Here is a 23,053-nt window from a genome sequence, read left to right as displayed (position 1 = left end):
TACCAATGTGAGGAATGAAACATGATATCTCAGTGCTGTTTTATTTTGACTTCACTGATCATTAATAATGCTGGATATTTTCTACAGTTCTTAACTATCCATATGCCACTTTATATAAATTCCCCATTAAAGATTATCAACCCTCTGTCATATTGTAAATCATTAACTCATTTATTTGCATCTTTCCAAAGCTTCTTTTCACATTCAGTCTCTGGATGGGCAGTGGGTGATGAAAATTAAATGCCTTCTTGTCAGTACACAAAGCTATTCTGAATACTGTAAAGTTAGGTACTATTGACTGGTACCTTTGATGATTAGCAAGTGAAACGCACAACTGAATATGGCTGTTATATTAAACTTAGGTCTGCTGATGTGTCTGTATTAAGGTGCCAGGAAGACACCAGTCAATCACCCTCAGTTCTCTGCCATTGGATGCCCATTTTTTCCTAGTTGACAAACATATTTGGCCCAAGATTTTCAGCATAAACCATAATTTAGGGACCAGAAAGGGAACATGAAAAAATGAAGTAAACACTCAATCTAGCTTTAGGAGTCAAAATGAAAAATAATAGTCAGGACTGACACAATAAGAATTATTTAAGCTTGTACTAACTTACTCCTTGGCATCCAGGTTAAAAAAAAAAAAGATACAGATATAATTGAGGGGAAGGAGAGATGGATCATAAGAAAGGAAGGGTCAAAATAATGCATGCCACGTTTATAGTATAAATAAGATGAAAATAAGTTCAGTTCAGTTCAGTTCAGTCACTCAGTCGTGTCCGATTCTTTGCGACCCCATGAATCGCAGCATGCCAGGCCTCCCTGTCCATCACCAACTCCTAGAGTTCACTCAGATTCACGTCCATCAAGCCCGTGATGCCATCCAGCCAACTAATCCTCTGTCGTCCCCTTCTCCTCCTGCCCCCAATCCCTCCCAGCATCAGAGTCTTTTCCAATGAGTCAACTCTTTGCATGAGGTGGCCAAAGTACTGGAGTTTCAGCTTTAGCATCATTCCTTCCAAAGAAATCCCAGGGTCGATCTCCTTCAGAATGGACTGGTTGGATCTCCCTGCAGTCCAAGGGACTCTCAAGAGTCTTCTCCAACACCACAGTTATAATCACATAAAAATCTCCTTAACATTTAATACAATTGGTTATATCTAAGATGGTCTTTGGAACATATTACCTAACAATTATTTGTAATAATTGAAGAATTCATTGATAAACTCCAGAGACTTACTTGGGTTCACTTTATTAATGTTCAGTTCCTTGAGTATTTACTTCCTGAATTCCAAGCTTCAGACATAGACCAGAACTATTTCTGACACTCAGGAACAATATTTTGATGGTTATGTAAACCAGAAGTCACATAACTACCTTATTTAAAAATTACTTTTCATTCTTTTGGAATCTAGCCCTGTTGTTATTTCAGAGGTACGTGGTGGAAAGACCTTTTCTCACACTCCCTTTTAAAAACACATAGATACTTTACAATGACATTTATTACCCAAGGTTTATGTATCCTGCACTATTATAGTCGGTAAAAGTTTTAAAGAAGAAAATAATATACCTTGGGAGAAGGGAGGCAGAGATTTTTAGCAGTTGGGAGTCTGGCCTATGGTTGGGTTTATACAATTCTCAGTTAGTAAGTCCTATTAAACGATATATCCTGGCATCAGATGCCTATTTCTTTGGTTCCTAGGCACTATGATCAATAAGAGTTCTAGAACTTCTTAACAGTGGAGGCTTAGGGAGTTGTCTTGAAGGTGCATCTGCGTAGCAAGCCTATTTTTCTTTCCATGGGCTTATTTATTAGTCATGAATTGGGGACAGGTAAGAAAGATTATGGGAGAAGAATATGGCGGTGAGCTGGGATGAGGATCAACACAAAGGAAACAGAAGGAGAGGGAGGAGGGGCAGGGTTCTCTTTCTCAGTGTTCTTTGTGTTTATCCTGACCCAGGCCGTGGGCCACAGCCTATGGAAAGCAGCTTTTCACTGAAAGACCTTGGAGTGACATACATCTGGGTGCAAATACCAGTCTCTTAATTAGTTCTGCAATGCTGGGAAAATCGTTTAGCTCCTGTAGGACTCAGTTATACCATCTAAAAAGTGGGATCAACATCTCAGAGGCTAGTTGTGAAAACTAACTACCACGGTCTCTTTTTCAGCTGAGGCTCTAATGCATGCTCTTTCTTTATTACATGTTAGCACTGAGCTCTTTAAGCTCCAGCTGTCTGTGGCACTCTTCAGATCATCTTTGTTTAAGTAAACTCAGTCGTCCGTACACTTCTTCATCACCAGGTGAATGATTTTAGTTTCAAGTCAAGTCATTTCAGATACTTGGCACTGTTTCTGTACACTGAGTGCCCATGGACTCCGTACTTTCATTGTCAAGCTTCTGTAAGAATTATACCATTCAATACAAAGCACCTACACATTCTGGTAAATGCTTAATATTACTTAAGGCAAAACCACTTAGTTCTCTGAAGAAACTTGCCTATGGCAAAGTTTATATTTGTTGTTGTTGAGTTACTAAGTTGTCGGACTTTTTGTGATCCCATGGACTATAGCCTGCCGGGTTCCTCTGTCCATGCGATTTCCCAGGCAAGAATACTGGAGTGGATTGCCATCTCCTTCTTCAGGGGAACTTCCTGACCGGGGGACTGAACTCATGTCTCCTGCAGTGGCAGGTGGGTTCTTTACTACGGAGACACCAGGGAAGCCCAAAGTTTATATACATACTACTTGACAACCCATCCTATGTATTTTTAAAATATTTTAGAATTTAAAAAAATGTCTTTTAATGAAGTCCCAGAATGATTTTTAATATAATATGAGAAAGCATATGAAGCTACTGAAAAAGCTAGTAGGAGAGAAGTTTCAGCGAGATTTTGCCCAATTTGATGCCATCTCAGTGAAACACAATTAGAGTGCTCAGAAGGGACCATCACACTGTGAACAGAGCGTGAAGAACAGCATGAATATTCCACAATGTATAAGAATTTCCCAAGAAGTGGGGATAACTGATGAAGAGCAGCATTCTTAGCAGCCCTTAATTTCTGAGCTAAATTTAATGTGTTGATTATTATTATCAATGTCAAAGACACTTACATCTGGCGCTTTTCTAGATATTGCAGAAAGAGACTCCATGAGTGAGCATCTTCCTAAGAAGCTGATGTATTAAGATATATTTGGTCCCATGAACTCTGGACTGAGAACCTTAATTTTTATGACTATAACATGTCATGTTCTGATGAGAACAAAACATACCAACAAACAGCCACCTAAACCTCTATTTAACTTTGAACAGGAAAAGCATCATATGACTAAAGCCTGAAACAGCTTCAAACCATCCCGTCTTTTCTTTATGTGACGCTGAGTTTTTGTGACTCAACTATTGTTATACACTGTCTTTACCAAGATTCTTTTTCTGGCAGAGTTTTAGGTGTATGGCCCTTTGAAATTCCTGCCTTATCTTTAGACAAATACGCTTAAATGTCTTGACTGCCAATGGACTGATAGAACTGGTAACTGTGTCTAATTATAGCAGAAGCATAATATTGCTGCCTGTTTTTTAAAGTTAGGTTGCCTATGGTTAGTCCTCTAATATTAGAAATGTAATTCCAGAGTTCAGTACCTGTTTGAATTGATTAGGAAAATTGCCACTTGTACGAACATTCAATTTCATACCTTAAACCACTAAACTGCTCTGTGAGACTCCGTATTTTGAAGATACTAGCTTTAAAAACATATTAAAAGATACACCTAAATTCAAAGTATTTTCACTGCATTATTTAGTACCCCACCAATAATTTCTAGAATTTAGTATGGTAGAAAATACTTAAAACAGCTATAAATACACTACTCCTGGTACACTTCCATATAACATGGAGTTACTTTTGGGAAACCCACAGCACTTGCTAATTCTTTACTGTCCCTAAGTCTTTATTTATTTATTTATTTTTTTTCTGGATTCTGCTGTATTCTACAATACATCTCATCAGAAAATCCAGAACACATTCAGGACATGTTTTGGTCATTACCTATTAATGATCTTAGCTACTTGTTTGCATAACAAAAGTCTCTTCTAGTTATCTCAGGAGTTGCTTCAGATGCTAACACACATAGCCCCAACTGTATCTTACAAGATTTTGTGATAAATCATAAAGCACGCTCAGCAGGAACTGTTCTGTGAAAATAAGTAGTCAGGTTTACATTTTTAAGGGTTGCAACTATATAATAGTCAGATTTTTAATGAAGCCATGATTGAGAAAGAAAATAAAGTAAATGAAAGCAAGTCGCTATGCACGCACTAAAATTCACAATAACAAGCAGAAATCAATCAGATCTCTCACTAGAACAATCTTTGTTTTCTTACAAAGCACAAAAATCACTTTAGCTGAACAGACAACAAATACTGAATACGCACGTAGTAACTAATTAAAGGCTGATTTTCCACAACAGGAAAAAACAATTCCCGTTTATAGGTGTCTAAAGGCATCTTTTCCCCTCTGAGAAAAACACCCTTTCTGTGGCTTGAACAAATTCTTGTGCATCATTTGTATAAAAGCGGGGGCGGGGGGAGGGGGAAGCAGACAAAAAGAGTATTCCTGGTCCCTAAATAAATTAGCTCTGTTTAAAAGGGCAAGACTAATTCATCGCACTTATGGTGGCTTCCATTAAGCTGGAATAATAATGTTAAAACCTACATTAACCTACATCAAACTACTGGCAGAAGAGGAGTAAACCAAGAACAATGTGACTGGCCCCTTAAAAAAGGGGTCTGGACATACACACAAACTTTAATTCCATCATGCACTAAGAACATGTTGAATAAATTAACTTTTTCAAAGAGTCATTATACCTTAGTTCCTCATTACAGATCTCATTACAGACTGTCTTTATAACGCTCACCTGACAATATCATGCAAAATGCTTAGCTTTTAAGGTCAGCCTAAATAAGAGAACAATTCTCCTACTTATAGCAAAGGATGAACTTTTCTCATTTAGATGTTTAAGCAGCTAACCCCGGAGTTTAATGTAATTAGGGAAGGGATATTCAATTTACAGTATCCACAAGTAATGATAATTAAATTGATCCAAAAAAGCTGTTGGTAAGCATAAGATACCTTTGTAATTACATCCCGTTTTCAAAATGACTTTACTACTGTGAACTTCAAGCATTCCCGCAAATGAAGGCCAATACACATAAAACGAAAACTACAGTAGCTTAAAAGCTCTGCTGTTTAACATAATGAGCAGGACGACCAGAGGGAAATCGCAGGAACGTTCTATAACTCACCACGACAGCCTATGCTTTCTCCTTTCCTCTCACAAACATCCATTAAAAACATGCAAGATTGTCTTCATTTTTCACCAGATTCTTCATTAACAGTCAATTTTTTTTTTTTTCACTTTTAAAGGAAACTAAAGAACCCGTTCTCCTATTTTTTCTCTTAAAGAGGCTGGTCATCAGCTCTGGTTCTGTGCTTATTTGAGAGCCCAGATGAAAAGCTATGAATATGAAACCATTTTCCCCGTGAGTCCTGAAGATTAGCTGGGTCAGCATTCCACCAGGACCAAGGTGAAAAATAAACAAATAACCACGTTCGCGGCAGCTGCAGCGATCACTCTTTGGAAAATTATTCAGGCATTATGAGAAAGACGATATCAAACGCTGCCACTTGCAGCTTCACGGCTCTCTGAATATTCACATCAGAGAAGGGCTGAGCACTTAAGGGGTATCATCAGAGAGCTTGCCCATCTGAGCATCTTCCATTAAGTTTCTGTCTTAAAGGAAGAAGGCGGGTACCTCTGCCTGACAGGCAAAAGGCTTGTCATAATCCATTAATATCCTAGCTTTGCTCAGGTTTCCTTCAATGAGCCAGGCAAGAAGCCTATGAAAAAGTGCTGAGCACACAACTTTGCCGGACAAGCCGCGGCAGTGGACTCGGTACCACTTGGTCCTCCTGCACTAGAGGCTAAAGACCTTCCACAGTACCTCCCAGGAGAAAGGAGATTACAAAAACACCATCCCATGGCTGCACGAGCCAATCATTTCTAGATCAAATTTCAAAAGCAATGGGGAAAGAAACATTTCAAATATCCTCAAAGCAGGAAAGTTTAAAAGTTCCCAGTAGTACTGCAGTTTCCTTTTAGTAAAACATAAATGTATGAAGTTAAGGAAAAGATTCCTGGTCTTAAAAAACAAGAAATTGGAAAGAACAGAATTCTCCATTTCGCCTTTTCTCTTGACTAAATTGTTTCAACGGACTGTAAAGAAATATCAACCCTACATCATTTCAATTAAATGAACAGTTTAAGGTAAAATGACTTTATAACAAAACCATATAGTTGTGTCTTTTCATTTTCCTTCTACATTTTGCCACTTAACACACTGAAGAACCAAATCTGGCTGAGTATTTACTCTTTGTTTCCATTTACACAGCAAAGGGGAGGAAATCTGAAAATGGAAGAGCAACAGACATATTTGCGGATCAGTAGACAGTAATATAACTAGTTGTAAAAATAACAGCAGTAAAATAAGAATATTATCAAGACTCCCATTCCAGTTTTATTAACTTTATTTTATTAATTTATAAATGAATTAGAAATTATCTGTTTATACTACTTAGCAAATAATACACTGAAGATAGATGGTTATAAATTTTTAAATATCAGTATCATTTTTATAATTCTAGTAGACATGATCTTGGTTAGTGAACCAAGTGTAGTATTTCTTTCTCATTACTGTTATTATTTTAATTTTAAGCTCTAACTTTAAATATGATAATATCTATTATTTAAAGTACATGAAATGAAGACTTAGCATTAATGTATATAATGATCATAAAAGGAAGGCACAATCTGACTGACTGAACAGAAATCAATAATGGTATTTAATGACTTCATGAGGAAAATAAATGACCCTCGCACCCTTAATGGATTAATGTCAGTTATAAGCAACACAACAGCGCATAATGCTGACACAGTCTCACTCAAAGTGGTATCACTTTTCATGTGAGTGCCTTAAAGCCTTATCAAAGGAAATTGTGTTTTAATGCTATTTCGGATGTCATTTTTTGAGAGGATTTTTACAATCCCATTTCAGAAAGCATAAAGCATGCTCTGAATTGTTACAAGGAGCTTTTGTCATTGGCAACATGTACTAGGTCACCCTCTGAAAGCTTTTCAACGTGCTACCCTAAAATGAAAAGGATAACAACTTACAGCGTTACTCAAACAACTAGTTGATTGTAGCGGGTCTTATTTGAGTACTCATTCTTCCAATGTTACTCTAGAAAGTTCCCTTTCTCTCCCTAGACAAGGAAAGAAGCCTATGCTACATATATGCGCTGCAGCCGATTCCACAACATGAAACACACATGCCTCACCTACACGTACAAACAGCTTGATGATCAAAGCATGCACAGAAGAAGGCTCACCCATAGCTTGACATGCAGCTGCTCATTTGTTAAGTCTTTACATTTTCTAGGAAGTTTATACAAAGATCTATTTTCTTTTCTCCAATCATGTCCTGCTTATGAAGGAAGAATGTCAAAGCTCTTCTCATTATGACATAAAATTATAGGAAAATATAAACCACTTGTCACCTCTTTACAAGATGCTGAAACAGTCTTATAATATCATGTGCAGAGAGTTTGGCTTTTGCTTGTTAAAAAATGCTGATCATTCTGAAACAAAGATTTAATAAACATGTAACATTCTGGATTTTTATTTTCTACTGAGTACTTGAAACCACTAGCAGTAGGAACAACCAATAGCAACAGGACTTTTATTTTCTATTGCGTATCTGAAACCAATAGCCATCAGAATATCTTGATGCTGTAACTCAGGTTATTATTATCTTTTCCAGGATAATTTAAAATTCATTTTTGACTGATTCAGCAGTCATCGAGCAAAATTTCCAGTGGCCTCTCTGAAGATTTGGCACCGATAAGAAGTTGAGAACAGGAACAAAGGAGCAGTTGTACAGCAGCTACTATAGTTGTTTCTAAAAATAGCGGGTTCAGGCTTTCAACGGCTTAGGTTTCTCACGACACGAGACGAACCTGAAAAATTCTCAAGATAGAACCAGGAAGCTGCAGCTAGAGATTCCTGACTGACATGAATCTTACTTCCTTCATCCCAAAGGATATAATAACTTCTCAAGCAAATGTAGCATCATAATTAGTTATAATTGACTTTGTCTTTTAATTTTTACGGCAATCTATAAAGTATGGATTGTTGTGTCAACTGGAAGACAGTTCTTGACACCATACCGTATATCTCATTATTGTCATCCAAACCAAGTTCCTTATCAGGATAGCTTCCCTGTCTGCTATATTTTAAAATCATTTCAGTAAATGCCAGCTTTATATTACTGAACCGTACTGCACAATGTTAACATATGCTGTCGTAATTCTAATGTGGTTTTCAATCCACAAAAATTCACAGTAACATTAGGAATTACGGGAGGGTGATTACAAATACAGCCTAGGCGGCGATGTCCCACACATCACGTCATTCACTTCGAGAACCACTCTAGCTGGGCTGCCTCTTTCCACTACCATGCTGTTTCCCCAATTCATCGTCTTGCTTCAGCCCATCACACCTGCGGGGAGGATGCAGCCCACTGACACGCCTCTGAGACTAATGGGATGCCAGCGTGTACCTGTTCTCAGCCACGCAGCAGGCACACTGTACCTGGAACATTGGGAATCAGTGAAGCAACTGAAAGGGGAGGATTTATTCCTCTCTTTCTAATTACTGTTCTGCATCCCAATCCCTTCCATCTTACTTTTCACCAATGTCCATGGCAGCACCTGCTGACCGTGTAATGCAATACTACTGAAAACGTCCCCTCGCCAAAAGTGGATTCTGTAGGTGTCCTGTGTTAACATCTACGGTAAACGACTCCAGCCTACTAAAAGTACTCCCCCGAGATTTCTTATAATCAACTAAATATAATTCACTTAAAAAAAATAAGACTTGGGGGGGGGGAGATAACACAGTTTTCCCTGACATGTTTCACAAATTTCAGTGGAATCCTTGAACAATTTGAAAACACTAACTACCACTTTAACATGAACAGAATACACTGATGCGAGATATATATAAATAATCTACATACCAAAACCTAATAGAGTATCACGTTGTATGAATTAATTTTAAAAGAAATGCAAATTTCAGATTAGATTAGAGGCATGTACCAGGGTGTGAAAAATAATCAAACTAAGAGAGGAAAATACCAGGTCATCAAAGTGCTTACAGTTATATATGAAATAACTTTTTCATATGAAGTGAAGTTGCTCAGTCGTGTCTGATTCTTTGCAACCCCATGGACTGTAGCCTAACAGGCTCCTCCATTCATGGGATTTTCCAGGCAAGAATACTGGAGTGGGTTGCCATTTCCTTCTCCAGGAGATCTTCTCAACCCAGGGACTGAACCCAGGTCTCCCGTGTTGTAGGCAGATGCTTTACCATCTGAGCCACCAGGGAAGTCCACTTTTTCATATATATATATGTGTATATATATATGGAATATACTTATATATATATATATTGCTCTGCAAATTTTTAATGCTATGAAATTAGGCAGATACTGTTGTTTAAGTATATTTGGTGACACATATGTAGTGAAATTCATTCACTCATCTGACAAACATCCTATGTGTCCCAAACTGAACTATGATAAAGAAATATCTCCCAGGGACTGCCCAGTGGTTAAGCCTTCACTTTCCAATGCAGGGGGGTGTGGATTTGATTTCTGGTGGGGGAATTAAGATCCCACATGCCTTGCAGGCTAAAGTCCAAAACATAAAACAAAAGCAATGCTGTAACAAATTCATTAAAGACTTTAAAAAAATGGTCCACGTTAAAAAATCTTAAAAAAAAGAATGAAGAAATAGCCCCAAAGCTGACATCCAAATAGCTGATCTGCAATTATTTTCGAAGGTAGTTTTTTGCCTTCGAGTGTACTTCATTAGAGGCTCCCCTGATGGCTCAATGGGTAAAGAATCTGCCTGCAATGCAGGATACAGAGGAGACGGGGGTTCAGTCCCTGGGTCAAGAGGATCCCCTCGAGAAGGAAATGGCAACCCACTCCTTTATTCTTGCCTGGAAAATTCCATGGACAGAGGAGCTTGGCGGGCTGCAGTTCACGGTGTCGCAAAGAGTTGGACATGACTGAGTATGAGCTTAGCACAGTTACTTCATTAATTTAAAAAACATACTAATCACATCTCATTCAAAGAAAATCCTCATTATAAATCTTTCTTTGTGAAATAGTAAAAACCCAGAGCAGGCTTCCTAGCCTCACAGGTGAGGTCAGGAGAATGAAAAGTTTCTGTGGATTCACCAGAGTGTTTTGAAATAGTAAATACAAAGTTCCACATATGTCTGTATATGCTAAATTCTGTCTCTTCTTTCTTCAAAATTGTTCAAGTGTCTCTTATGTTCACTATACTGGGAAGTCTCCAGGAAAGGTGAGAAAAAGGCAAGTAGGCCTAAAGCTGAGACCATAGTGGGTGGAAAAGGCTCAGGAAACTATATGGTAACAGTTCAGCATCAATTTTAAGTGTTGCTGCTGCAAGGTCAATGGCTAGCAAGTTCAAGCTTAATAGGAGGCCCAAGATAACACCAGAGCTGCTAAGGAGTCCTTCCATTTGGTACTAAATGTTCCTAGGAACAATCTCAGACACCCCATCATTCACAAAATCACTTTCAATGTGCTTTTTGAGCAACTCTTTGGTATAACTAAAATACATAAGAGATGTTTAACCTCATAGAATGCTCTCAGACCAACCATCCATCCCATTTACCTTTCCATAAAATCAAAAAGTATAACTGCTTAGAGTACAACAGTTTTCCCCGTAATCTGACATCTTTAGATACCAACTACAGTATGACTTATCGTTTGGGGAGCTCTTTTTTTGGTTGTTACTTTTTAGGTTTCACCAAAAACCAATGAGTAGTGTAGGATCTTAGTTCCCTGACCAGGGATCAAACCCATGTCCCCTGCTGCAGGGGAAGTGCAGAGTCCCAACCTCCTCCCTGGGGAGCTCCTGACTCATGAAGCTCAGGAGAGGAGAGTACAGAGGATGCTGTTATTCAGCACCATCCCTCCTCAGTGCAAAAAAAAGACAAGAGGACTGCATTTGAAAGATAACACAAGGCACCTTATAGGAGTAAAGATGCAGAAATGAATCACAGAGTGAGTATCCGGAGCAACTCTTATCAACATCAGGTGGTGATCAGGGTTATTTAAACATGACAAAAATCAAGATATATTTTTAATGAATGCATGTATTAATGAAATATTTGAATATAACTATTCAAAAGGTCAGCTATTTTATATAGCATTATAATAAAGACCCCTAGATATTAAAGTGTATAATAACTGCTCTGTGAGTCTGAAGGTCAGAAATTTCGAATGGGATAGAATGAGAATTAAAGGAATGTGTGGGAGATGGTGGCTTCAGTTCACTTGTAAGAACAAAAGTGCACAAATGGTTTACCTGTTTCTAGATGAAACAGGAGAGGGTGACAGTGAGTGACCGCCAAAGAGAATGAGAACCAAAGCAAAAGCAGACAACCCCAGGACATCACATTCTGACATGAGTACTTGGGTTAATATAGATCCTCCTAGGTAATATAAATAGGGAAAAAAAGAGAAATGTTATAGTAGAGGAAAATTATTGTGTCCAATACTGTGTACTCTGTAGTGAGAAAAAAAAGTATTTGGACTTTCTGCCCAGGTAGCATCACAGATTTGTTGTTCAACAAATAAGGACATAAAAACTTGGGGGAAAAGGCAATAAAGATACTCATCTGCTAATGCTGTCTGCAGACTGTCTACATAAACTAACTTCTTAAATTAATGAATGAATTTAAAGGCCTTGTACCTTAAAAATATTCCTGGTATTTACTGCATTAAAAATCATAGTGTTTTTAAAATAATGGGGAAGTTTGAAAGCAGCTAATTTAACTTTCATATTTCACGGATGTTAAAGACAAAGCAAACCAAGGCCCAAGGTGGCAGAGCTAGTCAGTGGTGAAGTTAGCTAACCATCACCTCTACCCCTAGCTAGTATATTTTATACATATCTAGTCAAAGCTACGGTTTTTCCAGGAGCCATGTATGGATGTGAGAGTTGGACCACAGAGGAAGCTGAGAGCCGAAGAATTGTTGCTTTTAAACTGTGGTGTTGGAGAAGACTCTTGAGAGTCCTAGGACTGCAAGGAGATCAAACCAGTCCATTCTAAAAGAAATCAGTCCTGAATATTCACTGGAAGGACTGATGCTGAAGCTGAAGCTCCAATACTTTGGCCACCTGATGCAAAGAACTGACTCATTAGAAAAGACACTGATGCTGGCAAAGATTGAAGGCAGGAGAAGGGGATGACAGAGGGTGAAATGGCTGGATGGCATCACTGACTCGATGGACGTGACTTTGAGCAAGCTCTGGGAGTTGGTGATGGACGGGGAAGCCTGAGGTGCTGCAGTGCATGGGGTCGCAAAGAGTCAGACATGACTGAGCAGCTGAACTGAACTGATCCCAAATTAACTAGGTTTTGTGATGTTTTGCCACAATTAATTTCTTCAATGGCATCATGGTAACAAGAAAGTGCAAATTCTTGATTCTGAGTTCAAGATCCTCTACGATCTGGTCCCAAAGTCACTTTCCACTAAGTCCAAGTCCAATGGAGCTACTCACTAGCTCCCTGACCGTATCTCATTATTGGAATAGCCTTCTCCTTTTCTTGACTTCCTGGTGGCTCAGATGATAAAGAATCTACCTACAATGCAGGAGGCCTGGGTTCGATTCCTGGGTTGGGAAGATGCCCTGGAGGAAATAGCAACCTTCTCCTGTACTGTTGCCTTGAAAATCCCATGGATGGAGGAGCCTGGTAGGCTACAGTCCATGGGGTCACAAAGAGTCAAACACGACTGAGTGACTTCACTTTCTTTCTCCTTTTCTTGAGGTCCATATCATTCATCCTTTGAAGCATGTCTCCACTGAAATCTTTCCTGGCCTTCCTAGCTAAGCCTGCTGCTGTCTCAAACAGCATTTGGTCTTTACCTCTCAGAGAATTTACCATTTTCTACTTTGTATTATATTACATACATGGTTTGTGCTTCCTTATTACCACTGTATTCTGTTAAGGTAATATCTATTTAATCTCAACCCATCAGTCAGGGTGATCTTTTATATATATATATATATATAATCTTATACCTTACCATTCCCTGTCTAAACCCAAAGCATTTACAAAAGCATCTACAAAAGATTCACAGCCCATGTGACCTTCTGAGTTTCCTACCTGGCTCCACCCCATTCTCTGTCTCTCTCACTACTCTGCAGCCTCACTGGCGTCCTCGCCCATCTTTCTCACTCTGGACTTTCCTGTATGTCTCTCCCTCCTGCTCTGAATGCCCTTCCCCAGATATCAGCATGGCTGGTCTAAGCTCACCTCTCAGGTGTCACATCCCTACAGAGGCATTCCGCCACCGCCCCATCTTGAGATGACTCTCGCTTTTTCTACGGCATCATTTGGTCAATGTCTTCGTTGTCTCATGCCTCCATGGAGTATTACTTCTATGACATCCAACTGAAGAATTGCAATACAAGTTCCATTATGGCAGGAATTTACCATCTGGTTCAATGATAACTTACCATAACCAGTACAGAGCAGGCACTCAGAGACTGTGTGTGGAATAAGTGAATTAATGAATGAATAATTAATGGATGAATAATTAATGAATGAATAATTTTTCTCATCATCTCTCACCATCTTGGTGTTGTGCTTCATAAATATCAGTGCTCAAAATATTTGTAAAAGGATAGAAGGAAGGAAGACAAAGGAAGAAGTGAGTCAATCGCTCTAGTTTACTAACCTTCTATTACAGTCAATTTTCTATTATGTATAGCCTCTCTTCTAATAAAATGCTTAGTCACTGAAAATATTTATCAAATTGCATTTACACTTTTTTTTATTTAAAGAATACAAAATTAAAAAATATTAAACTCCAGAAGCAGAAGGAAAGGAAGGAAGGAAGGGTGAATCTGGGTGAGGCAGTGTTTTCCCTTAGGGAACATAAACTCTTATCTTTACTGCAAAAGAATTTTGGATAATTTGTAAGTAGTAAGCAAAGGTTTTGTGGAATTATGTTAGTCTCTTTCATGTGACAAGAAAACCATCAATCATTTCAACAGCGTACTGTTCTTACTCACACTTAACTCAATAAAGTTTGGTTTTTCTTTCTATTAAAGTCAAAATTTTTTACACATGCCTACTATGAGACTTGGCATGTTCTTCCCACACTGTGAATCTATACAAATCCTGAAAGCTCAGTTTACAACTAAAATAACCAAAGGCGATTTCATAGCTCAGAAAAGACACAATACGGATTTGGAAATTTCTATTTCACACCATTTTAAGTTGTAATACATATCTGGTAAAAATAATCATGAAACTATAGCTTTGGAGATCATGGAAGCACAAACAATTAGAGAATGGATTAAATTATTCTATAAGGATACATTCTCCCTCTATGTTTTAGAACACATTATAAAATGCACTAACTTTGGTTAAGCCTGCACTCTTTCAAAATAAAATTGCAGCTCCAAAATATGTTTTGGAGTCTTTTTAAAGGTGGAATTCTTTCCACTATACAAAACAGATGTGTGTATTTGAAACTGGGAACTATTAATAATTGAATCATCATTATCCACACGTGTGGATTATCCACACGTGTGGATTATCCACAGATCTGTTTGTCATCACAGGGAATGGATAGGCCATTATTATTTTTATGCCCTTCCTTTTGCATTTTATCCCCAAAACTCTCACCTCCTCAGCATCCGTACAAATCTCTACCTCTACCCCCCTCAAGACCCAGGTTTACTCAATTCTCTGTAATGAGCTCTATGGGAACAGAATCTAAAAAGCAGTGGATAGATGTATATGTATAACTAATTCACCTTGCTGTACACCTAAAACTAACACAACATTGTAAACCAACTACACTCCAATAAAAAATTATTTTAAAAATGACCTAGCTTAAAAGTCATCAATGCCATATATAATTTCCTATTTCAATCTATTATATTCTAGAATTCCTGTTCTATTTTGTCCAACAAATTTAAAGGCGCTGCTTGCTACAATAAATTCACCACTGCACTTAATAAATATTATGGAACCTACTATATGTACCTACTATTACCTGAGAACAAATATTTGAATAACTCCCTGAATTTTATTTAGGCCTCAGATTAAAAAAAGTACCTTGAGCCTTTACTATGTGAGTATGTTACCTATATTAACAACTTGAGGCCAGAGGAAATCGTATTTCACATTTTGTAAAAAACAAATGTCCAGCCAGCTTAAGTGTGATTTCCTGCAGCAAGGCATCATAGAGTCCTATGAGGCCCACCTTCCGCATTCCCGTGGCTCTTGTCCTGCACAGTGTCATAACTCGCGTCACTCTCTGAAAAGCCCCGTTTACCTGACCATATTTAAGAACAGACATGAAGACCTTGAGAGCAGGAATTCTGTCTTCTTTAGCAATATACCCAGTGGCTCACACAGCACCTCCCACCAGTGGTTACTCAATAAATATTTAATATGCTAAAATACTGTTAAGTAAGTTTGTTTCCAGAAAATAACACATCAAACTGTATCTCACTGTTTGGCCTCTTATGTTCACTGTTTACCTCTTGAGCCAATGATCAAATATTGAAAACTTCGGTAAGATTCTAGTGCAATCTTTATTTGTAGTTAATTTGGTTAAATTCATTGATTGCTTGGTTAGGACTGAAAAACGGTATGATTGCATATGCTATTGGACAGATTTTCTGGATTTATGCATGCTAATTTTTGGTTGTTTCAAGGTATTGAAGAAAAACAATTTCTGAAGTTGACTGAAATGTTCACTTCCAAAGAGGTGCCAGTAAAGCACAAGGACCTCTATCACTCTCATTTAAAAAATTAGCCAGTGAATACTGTTGAGGATACAAATGAAGCATGAAGAAATACCTCTTACAAGTTCAATATTAGTAGCTTTGGTGATATATCTGTAATTAAGGAAAAACTATTAAAAAGTAGAGACATCACTTTGTCGACAAGGCTTTGTAGAGTCAAAGCTACGGTTTTTCCAATAGTCATGTACATATGTGAGATTTGGACCATAAAGAAGGCTGAGCGCTGAAGAACTGATGCTTTCAAACTGTGATGCTAGAGAAGACCCTTGAGAGTCCCTTGGACTGCAAGGAGATCAAACCAGTCAATCCCAGAGGAAATCAACCCTGGATATTCATTGGAAGGACTGATGTTGAAGCTGAAGCTCCAATATTTTGGCCACCTGGTGCGAAGAGCTGATACATTGGAAAAGCTCTCAATGCTGGGAAAGATTGAAGGCAGGAGGAAAAAGTGGCAACAGAGGATGAGATGGTTGGATGGCATCATCGACTCAATGGACATGAGTTTGAGCAAACTCTGGAAGATAGCAAAGGACAGGGAAGCCTGGAATGCTGCAGTTCACAGGGTCTCAAATAGTCAGATACAACTTAGATTCTGAACGACCACAATGGTATTTATACCTATGTTCCTCCTAAAAAGTAATTGTGAACAGTGCTGTGAAAGCTATTTGCATATCCATTACCAGAAAATACTGATCACCACACTATATCAACATTTTTTTTGAGCTTGAAAGGAAAATAGTTACACTTTTATTTATAGCACATGTAAAATAAAATATGTTCTTACAAGTATATGAATTACTAGTATAGAGCACTAAGAAAAAACAGAATATTTAAAATAAAGGTATTACTTATCTATGTTAAAATGAAACATAATTTCTAATTTATGTCTAAAAATGGGCTATCTGTGGCAGTTAGATAACTTTATCACTACATATTATTGGACCAGTATCAACTGCACTGAAGAAAAAGTCAACTGTCTTGTAATTTCTTAAAATAAGTATTTCAAAGATAATACAAACTCTAGTAGCTTTCAAGATCATTAACACTAGATAGCACAATTACCTATAACTCTAATAAGAAATTTGCAAATTTTTAAATACATTTTTAAATGACTAACATACCTCAAAATAATACATGATAATTTTAATTTATCATCATTACTTCCTTTTAAAAATTGGTATTTTCTAAATCTTCATGATCTAAAAAACTTTTAACAAACATTCTCATATGTAGGTAGATACACAATCAGTTAAATTAAATTCTATTCAAACATTAACTTATACCAACGAATTTCTAAAACTTTTAGTCTCTATGTGTGAAAAATAATCATGTAAAAAAATAAGGTAAAATATTATATTATTTTATCAGCTATGTGAAAGGAAAAGCAAGCAAACAAAGCCTTTAAGTATAAGGCATAAGGAAACACGTGAGCGCAGAAGCCCTTCCTTAAACCACACTGCCTGTCCTCCGGTTCCAGCTCCACAACTGACTGGCGGTGTGGCTTTATACCAGTCACTTAATCTCTCTGTACCTTAGTTTCTTGTAAAATAGGTGATGAAAATAATACCTTTAAGAGTTGATGTAAAGATTAAACATATTCATCTTTGGAGAGTACTCAGAACTGGCACATAATATATTTCCTATTATCAGCCTTATTTTCTACTATATCTAAGGCATTGTGCTAAATGCTAGAAATAAATTGCAAGCAATTGCTACTCTAAGTTCCTAACAGGCATACTAATGGGTACATGGCAGTCTTTTCTATGGCGCTGTGCTGTTCTAGGTAGATGGGATGTGACTGAGAAGGACATGACATACTGCTCCCTTGGTTACTAGTAATTCAATCTTTAATTCTAGCAACAATGGTCCTATCACCTCTGTGAGTAACAGGGGGTCCAAACAGCCTTAATATCAAAGAAGCTGAGTTGCTCGATCCCTCAGACTTCTTACATTATATATTTGGCCATAAACTGGCCTCAAGTGGCCGGTTTGCAATTGCTTTCAGTATGGAATAAAGTGCTGGTATTTAATAAGAGCTCTGAAAAATTGCACTGTTTTACACAGGTACACACTGCAGTCTACTTCTACTATTTATCCCTACCATGTACTGTTTCTACTGTCCAGGAGATATCTCTAATGCTTCATGGAAACCACCCTAATGCTGTTACTCCACTTAAAAATGTCACTGCTCCATAACGCAAGTAAACAACTTCGTAGTTTGGGGAATTCATATATAAAACATTCATTTATGAGTCTTGCTTTGAAGCCCTGAATATGAAATTATGGTGAGGTATATGTATTCCCACGTGGCTCAGTGGTAAAGAATCCTCCTGCAAAGCAAGAGATGTGGGTTTGATCCCTGGGTTGGGAAGATTCCCTGAAGAAGGAAATGGCAACCCACTCCAGTATTCTTGCCTGGGAAATCCCATGGACAAAGGAGCCTGGTGGGCTGCCGTCCATGGAGTTGCAAACAAGTGGGACATGACTTAACAACTAAAAACAACAAAAACAATAATAATCATAAAGAAAAATTATTTGAAGGACAAGTAAGTACCTTTTTTTCTACATGTATTCTTAATTATGAATTTGGATATTATTAGCTTCAATGAACACTTTAAGTATATGACAAAGTGAAAGTACAGTCCCTTAGTCACATCCACCTCTTTGCGACCCCATGTAGCCAGCCAGGCTCTTCTGTCTTGGAACTCTTCGGGCAAGAATACTGGAGTGGGTTGCCATTCCCTTCTTTGGGGATGTTCCTGACCCAGGAATCAAGCCTGAGTTTCTCACATTGCAGGCAGATTCTTCACCATCTGAGCCACCAGGAAGCTAAGCATATGACATACAGGAAGCTAAAACAAATGTAAAATCTTGATTTTAGAGGTGACTCTTGAATCCCAATATAATTCATCTGCTGAAAGTCTGCACTATCTGCTTCCTCGGATCCTTTTTATTTCAATATAATGACCTCTTTTAAGCATATTGTAATATGTTACAAAGAAAGTATCCTATGGGAGAAGATCCATAAAAATAGACCGTATTCCTGTGTAATAACTACTTGTGGTTTCTGAAAGGAACTGACATGAACATGCACTTCTCAAAGAATGCAAATCTCTCTGAGGCAATACTATCTTGCCATGTACCAGATAATGGCCTATATGTAGGTATTTTCACAGGTTAGCAATGAAAATCACACTAAAATTGCAAAAGGTTAAGAAAGAAAGAAGCTTTATTTTCTCTTTTGTAATCTAAAATGCAGTGAAGAGTCTATTCTGCCATGCCAGCCAACATTTAATCATACTAATAAATTCAACAGTCATAGCTGCAGGATTAGATTTAAGGGTAATATTTGTTAAAATTATTGTTAGTGATGCAACTTTCACATTATATTCTGTTCATGCCACTGGAAGGAAAATAAAATCAATCTGTATTATTAGGGTCATAGGAATATAGACTAAATCTACAATATGGATTTAAGCCTATTAATAATTACTTTATCATTATTTTGAAAGAAAAGAAACTATAAACTCAAAAGCATCAGTGTAACAAAATATGTGCCTTTATCTTAAAAACAAAAATTGTCCTCCCAATGTATTTTTCAATGATGTTCAAGAAAATTTGCTTCTTTGGTATCCTGTATTCTGCTTCTCATCAAAATAACCAGGGAGGAAAGACAATGAACCACAAAAGCAAATACTACCTCTTAAATTTTGCTATAAAGTTATAAAAAATGACTGAATAATTGTTAGAAGTAAATTATATTTACATTTAAAAACAGAATGAACTGTCATTTTAAAATATTCAATATAAGTACAAAGATGAGGATTTACAAAGTATAGGGAACCATTAGCTCAATCTCTAATGAATCTTTAGCTCAATCAATCTTTAATAAGAAAAGGAAATTTTCTAACTACTTGTGCCTTTCAAAATCAACAAAATGGCTCAGCATACATCTCAAAATTACTCTATAAGTACTCAGTTCTCCCCTCTCTGAAATAACTACGTAAAAAAAAGATGTCAGCTGAGATTTGACATATTAAAACCATAGTTTAGTCACTGATTAAAAATTCATTTTACATCTGGAAATCAACCACACAAACCTAGGGTTAAGATAAGATGCCTAAGAAAACTTCACAAAATATGTGTGTCCCTTTTTTTACATTTGAGAGAAAAATTAAAATGAAACAATTCATTGTTCATTATTCTATAAATGTTTTTCAAAATTACAAATTTCCAAATACAATTAGAATCCATATTTTAACTTTTTATTTGTATTAACACAGCCTTTTAAATTAAGAAATAATTTCAAAGTGAATTCATTACTATCTTAAATTTTTTTAAGATCTACAAATAAAACTCCAAAACTGTATTTCAAAAATGCTTCTCTCACACTTTGACAGAAGAGAATTTGCAATTTTGAAAAATACCATTAGGAAACTAGCCTGCTATACTTTCAGGAAATTTCAGCAAACAATTAACTGTGCCAACGGCCTCCTATAACTTCCTTGGTGAAAAGCTTCATTTTGAGACTGGGAGAGTGAAACTTAGGATGATGGTTAAACTACTGTAAAACTCAGGAATCCACTTAAGATTTGTGAAATTAAATTTATTGGGTTTTGCTTTATTTTTAGTACCAATTTCACAAACAAGCTTAGCATGACCAAAACAAGTGAATTTTCTACACAGCTTAGAGAGAATAAAAATGTGATGGCTTGAAAAAAAATTCTGCAGTAAAAATTCTGCAGTAATACTTAGCATAATTGCTCAAAGCAATAATATATTGTTGACATAAATTTTGAAATTATACTGAAATACTTCCTGTTACTGTAAATCACATGCAAAGAAGAGCGCAATATAGATTCCATTAAACAAATCACTATTCCTCTTCTTTTATCTTCTGCCTTATTTTGTAAACATGTATGTAAAACTTCAGAGGAAAAGACTTCTTTATAATTCAATCTACTTATTTATCTTTAAACAATGGATATCAATGCCATCATAAAAGTTCTTCATGTATTGGAAATCCTAAATCAATATATTGATATTTCCATCAGAGGAAAGTGATACCCCATTTAGAGATCAAAAACATCTACTTCTCATTTTGAAGTTATACAGAATTCTCCATAGAATGAAAAATGACAGAAAGCAATTTATCAGTAGACACATAAAGTAAACCTATTTCTTTCAGGCACTAACTTCTGTTTATTTATATAGAATGAGGGTACTGTAAAAATAATATTTTCAACACCACAAATGAGGATTATTATCTCAATTTCTAAGGAAATGCCTCCCTCAATGCTTTTCTCAAACATTCAAATCCCAGCTTAATAAAAACAAATGGCATTCCTCATTTCTTCAAAATTGCACATTCAATGTTATAAGCTTTGCTTTTTCAACAAGACACTAACACTCTCAAAGTCAGTAATTAAGTATTCATAAGCCTGAGTTTAGGCTGCAGTGTTCTGGGGGTGATGATAAATATATTTATAACTTTCAAACTAATGAATTTAGATACATAAAATAAATGGGAAGGTAAGTTAAAATAATATAGAAGCATAGGCTGAATAACCCTTAAAAGTGGTCTCTGGCATTTCATCACGGGACTAAATAAATCATAAATGTGTGTAGTACCACTGGAGAACTTTAACATTTATTTCACTCAGTAATTCTTTCTATTTCTAAACTAAGAAAGCAGTAACAGTCAAAATTACAGAGACATTAAGCTTCTCAAGCTAAAATAGTACATTTTCGTGTCTAACAAGAAACTAAACTGGACACTTACTGTATTAAGTTATTGAAAAAGGTGGGTATGTATTGAGCTCCAAATGACTTTACATATGAAACCTTTTACTTTCTAGGTCCAATTTCCAATAAAATTGGAAAACACCTTATAAGACAAATATTCCCTGGAGGAAAATATGCTAGTAATTAAAATGTGTCAAATAAAAATCTATCCAATAAAATTTAGTCAACAGCCATCAATCATAAATATTTTTCAATCCCAAGAATAAAGCTCAACATTAATAAAACAAAAGAGCATTTTAATCCATAAATTCCTCAAACTCGACATGATTAAATAACATTTTATCTAGATTAATAACTAATTTATTACCACTGACAAAAAAGGGAAGATTTAAAATTACAATCTATGAAGATATGAAGGTAAGTTCTTTTTCAGACTTGTACACTTCTTTTCTGGTTTAAAAGCAGACATCTAGATAACTTCTGGGGGTTGATAATCTAGAACAATGGTAGAAAAGCTTTAAAAAATGCTACAATGACCTTTATTAACATCAATTTTTTTACTGCCCTCTAGTGGCCAAGAGTCACGTCACTGTATGAAAGATTGCATGATGGGGGTTACAAAAAGATCCCGAAAAATAGAACTAAAATTTTACGGCGTATGTCATACTTTTTCCAGGAGATTAAATTCTTAAACAAAAGAAAACTCTATATGTTAAAGTCAAATTTTATTTGCTAAAAGAATTAGAATTATAGGAGCTACATGAACAATACATCAACCATTAAATAAAGTCAGTGTTTAAATGGCACTAAAATAGCAGTTTAAAAAACTTTTAGTTCAGTAAATTTCTTCCACATGATGTTATAGACAATATTTGGCTAATTTCTTAATTTTACTGGACTTGTTTCTTTCAGATAGAGGCAAGTTCACAAAAGTTATTTTTAATGTTCTCTAAAATTATAAAACTTTCAACAAATAAAAATGTACTTAAATTTCACAAAATGAAGTAAACTAAATTAACATTCATATCTGTTCATTAAAGACATTTTGCAACAGCAAATTTTTAGAACCAGCTCTTATGTATACTGGCATAATATAAAATATATAGTAAATACTGAAATAATACAAAAGTAAGTGTGTGGGTGTGTGTGCTTAGCTGCTCAGTCGTGTCTGACTCTTTGCGACCTCTGTGATTGTAGCTTGCCAGGCTCCTCTGTGCATGGAATTGTCCAGGCAAGAATACTGGAGTGGGTTGCCATTCCCTTTTCCAAGGGATCTTTCCAATCCAGGGACTGAACCTGGGTTTCCAGCATTGCAGGCAGA

At 36.5% G+C, this 23,053-nt stretch overlaps 1 protein-coding gene across 5 annotated transcripts in view; it reads right to left on the bottom strand.

Annotated features, from left to right (window-relative positions):
• The window catches only part of TENM3 (teneurin transmembrane protein 3), a 629,396-nt gene that overhangs the window by 282,075 nt on the left and 324,268 nt on the right, over nt 1-23,053 (bottom strand). The window lies entirely within an intron of this gene.

This window comes from Ovis canadensis, chromosome 26, assembly GCF_042477335.2.
Source record: "Ovis canadensis isolate MfBH-ARS-UI-01 breed Bighorn chromosome 26, ARS-UI_OviCan_v2, whole genome shotgun sequence".
NCBI classification, from domain to species: domain Eukaryota; kingdom Metazoa; phylum Chordata; class Mammalia; order Artiodactyla; family Bovidae; genus Ovis; species Ovis canadensis.
This window is presented reverse-complemented; position numbering and strand designations above follow the sequence as displayed.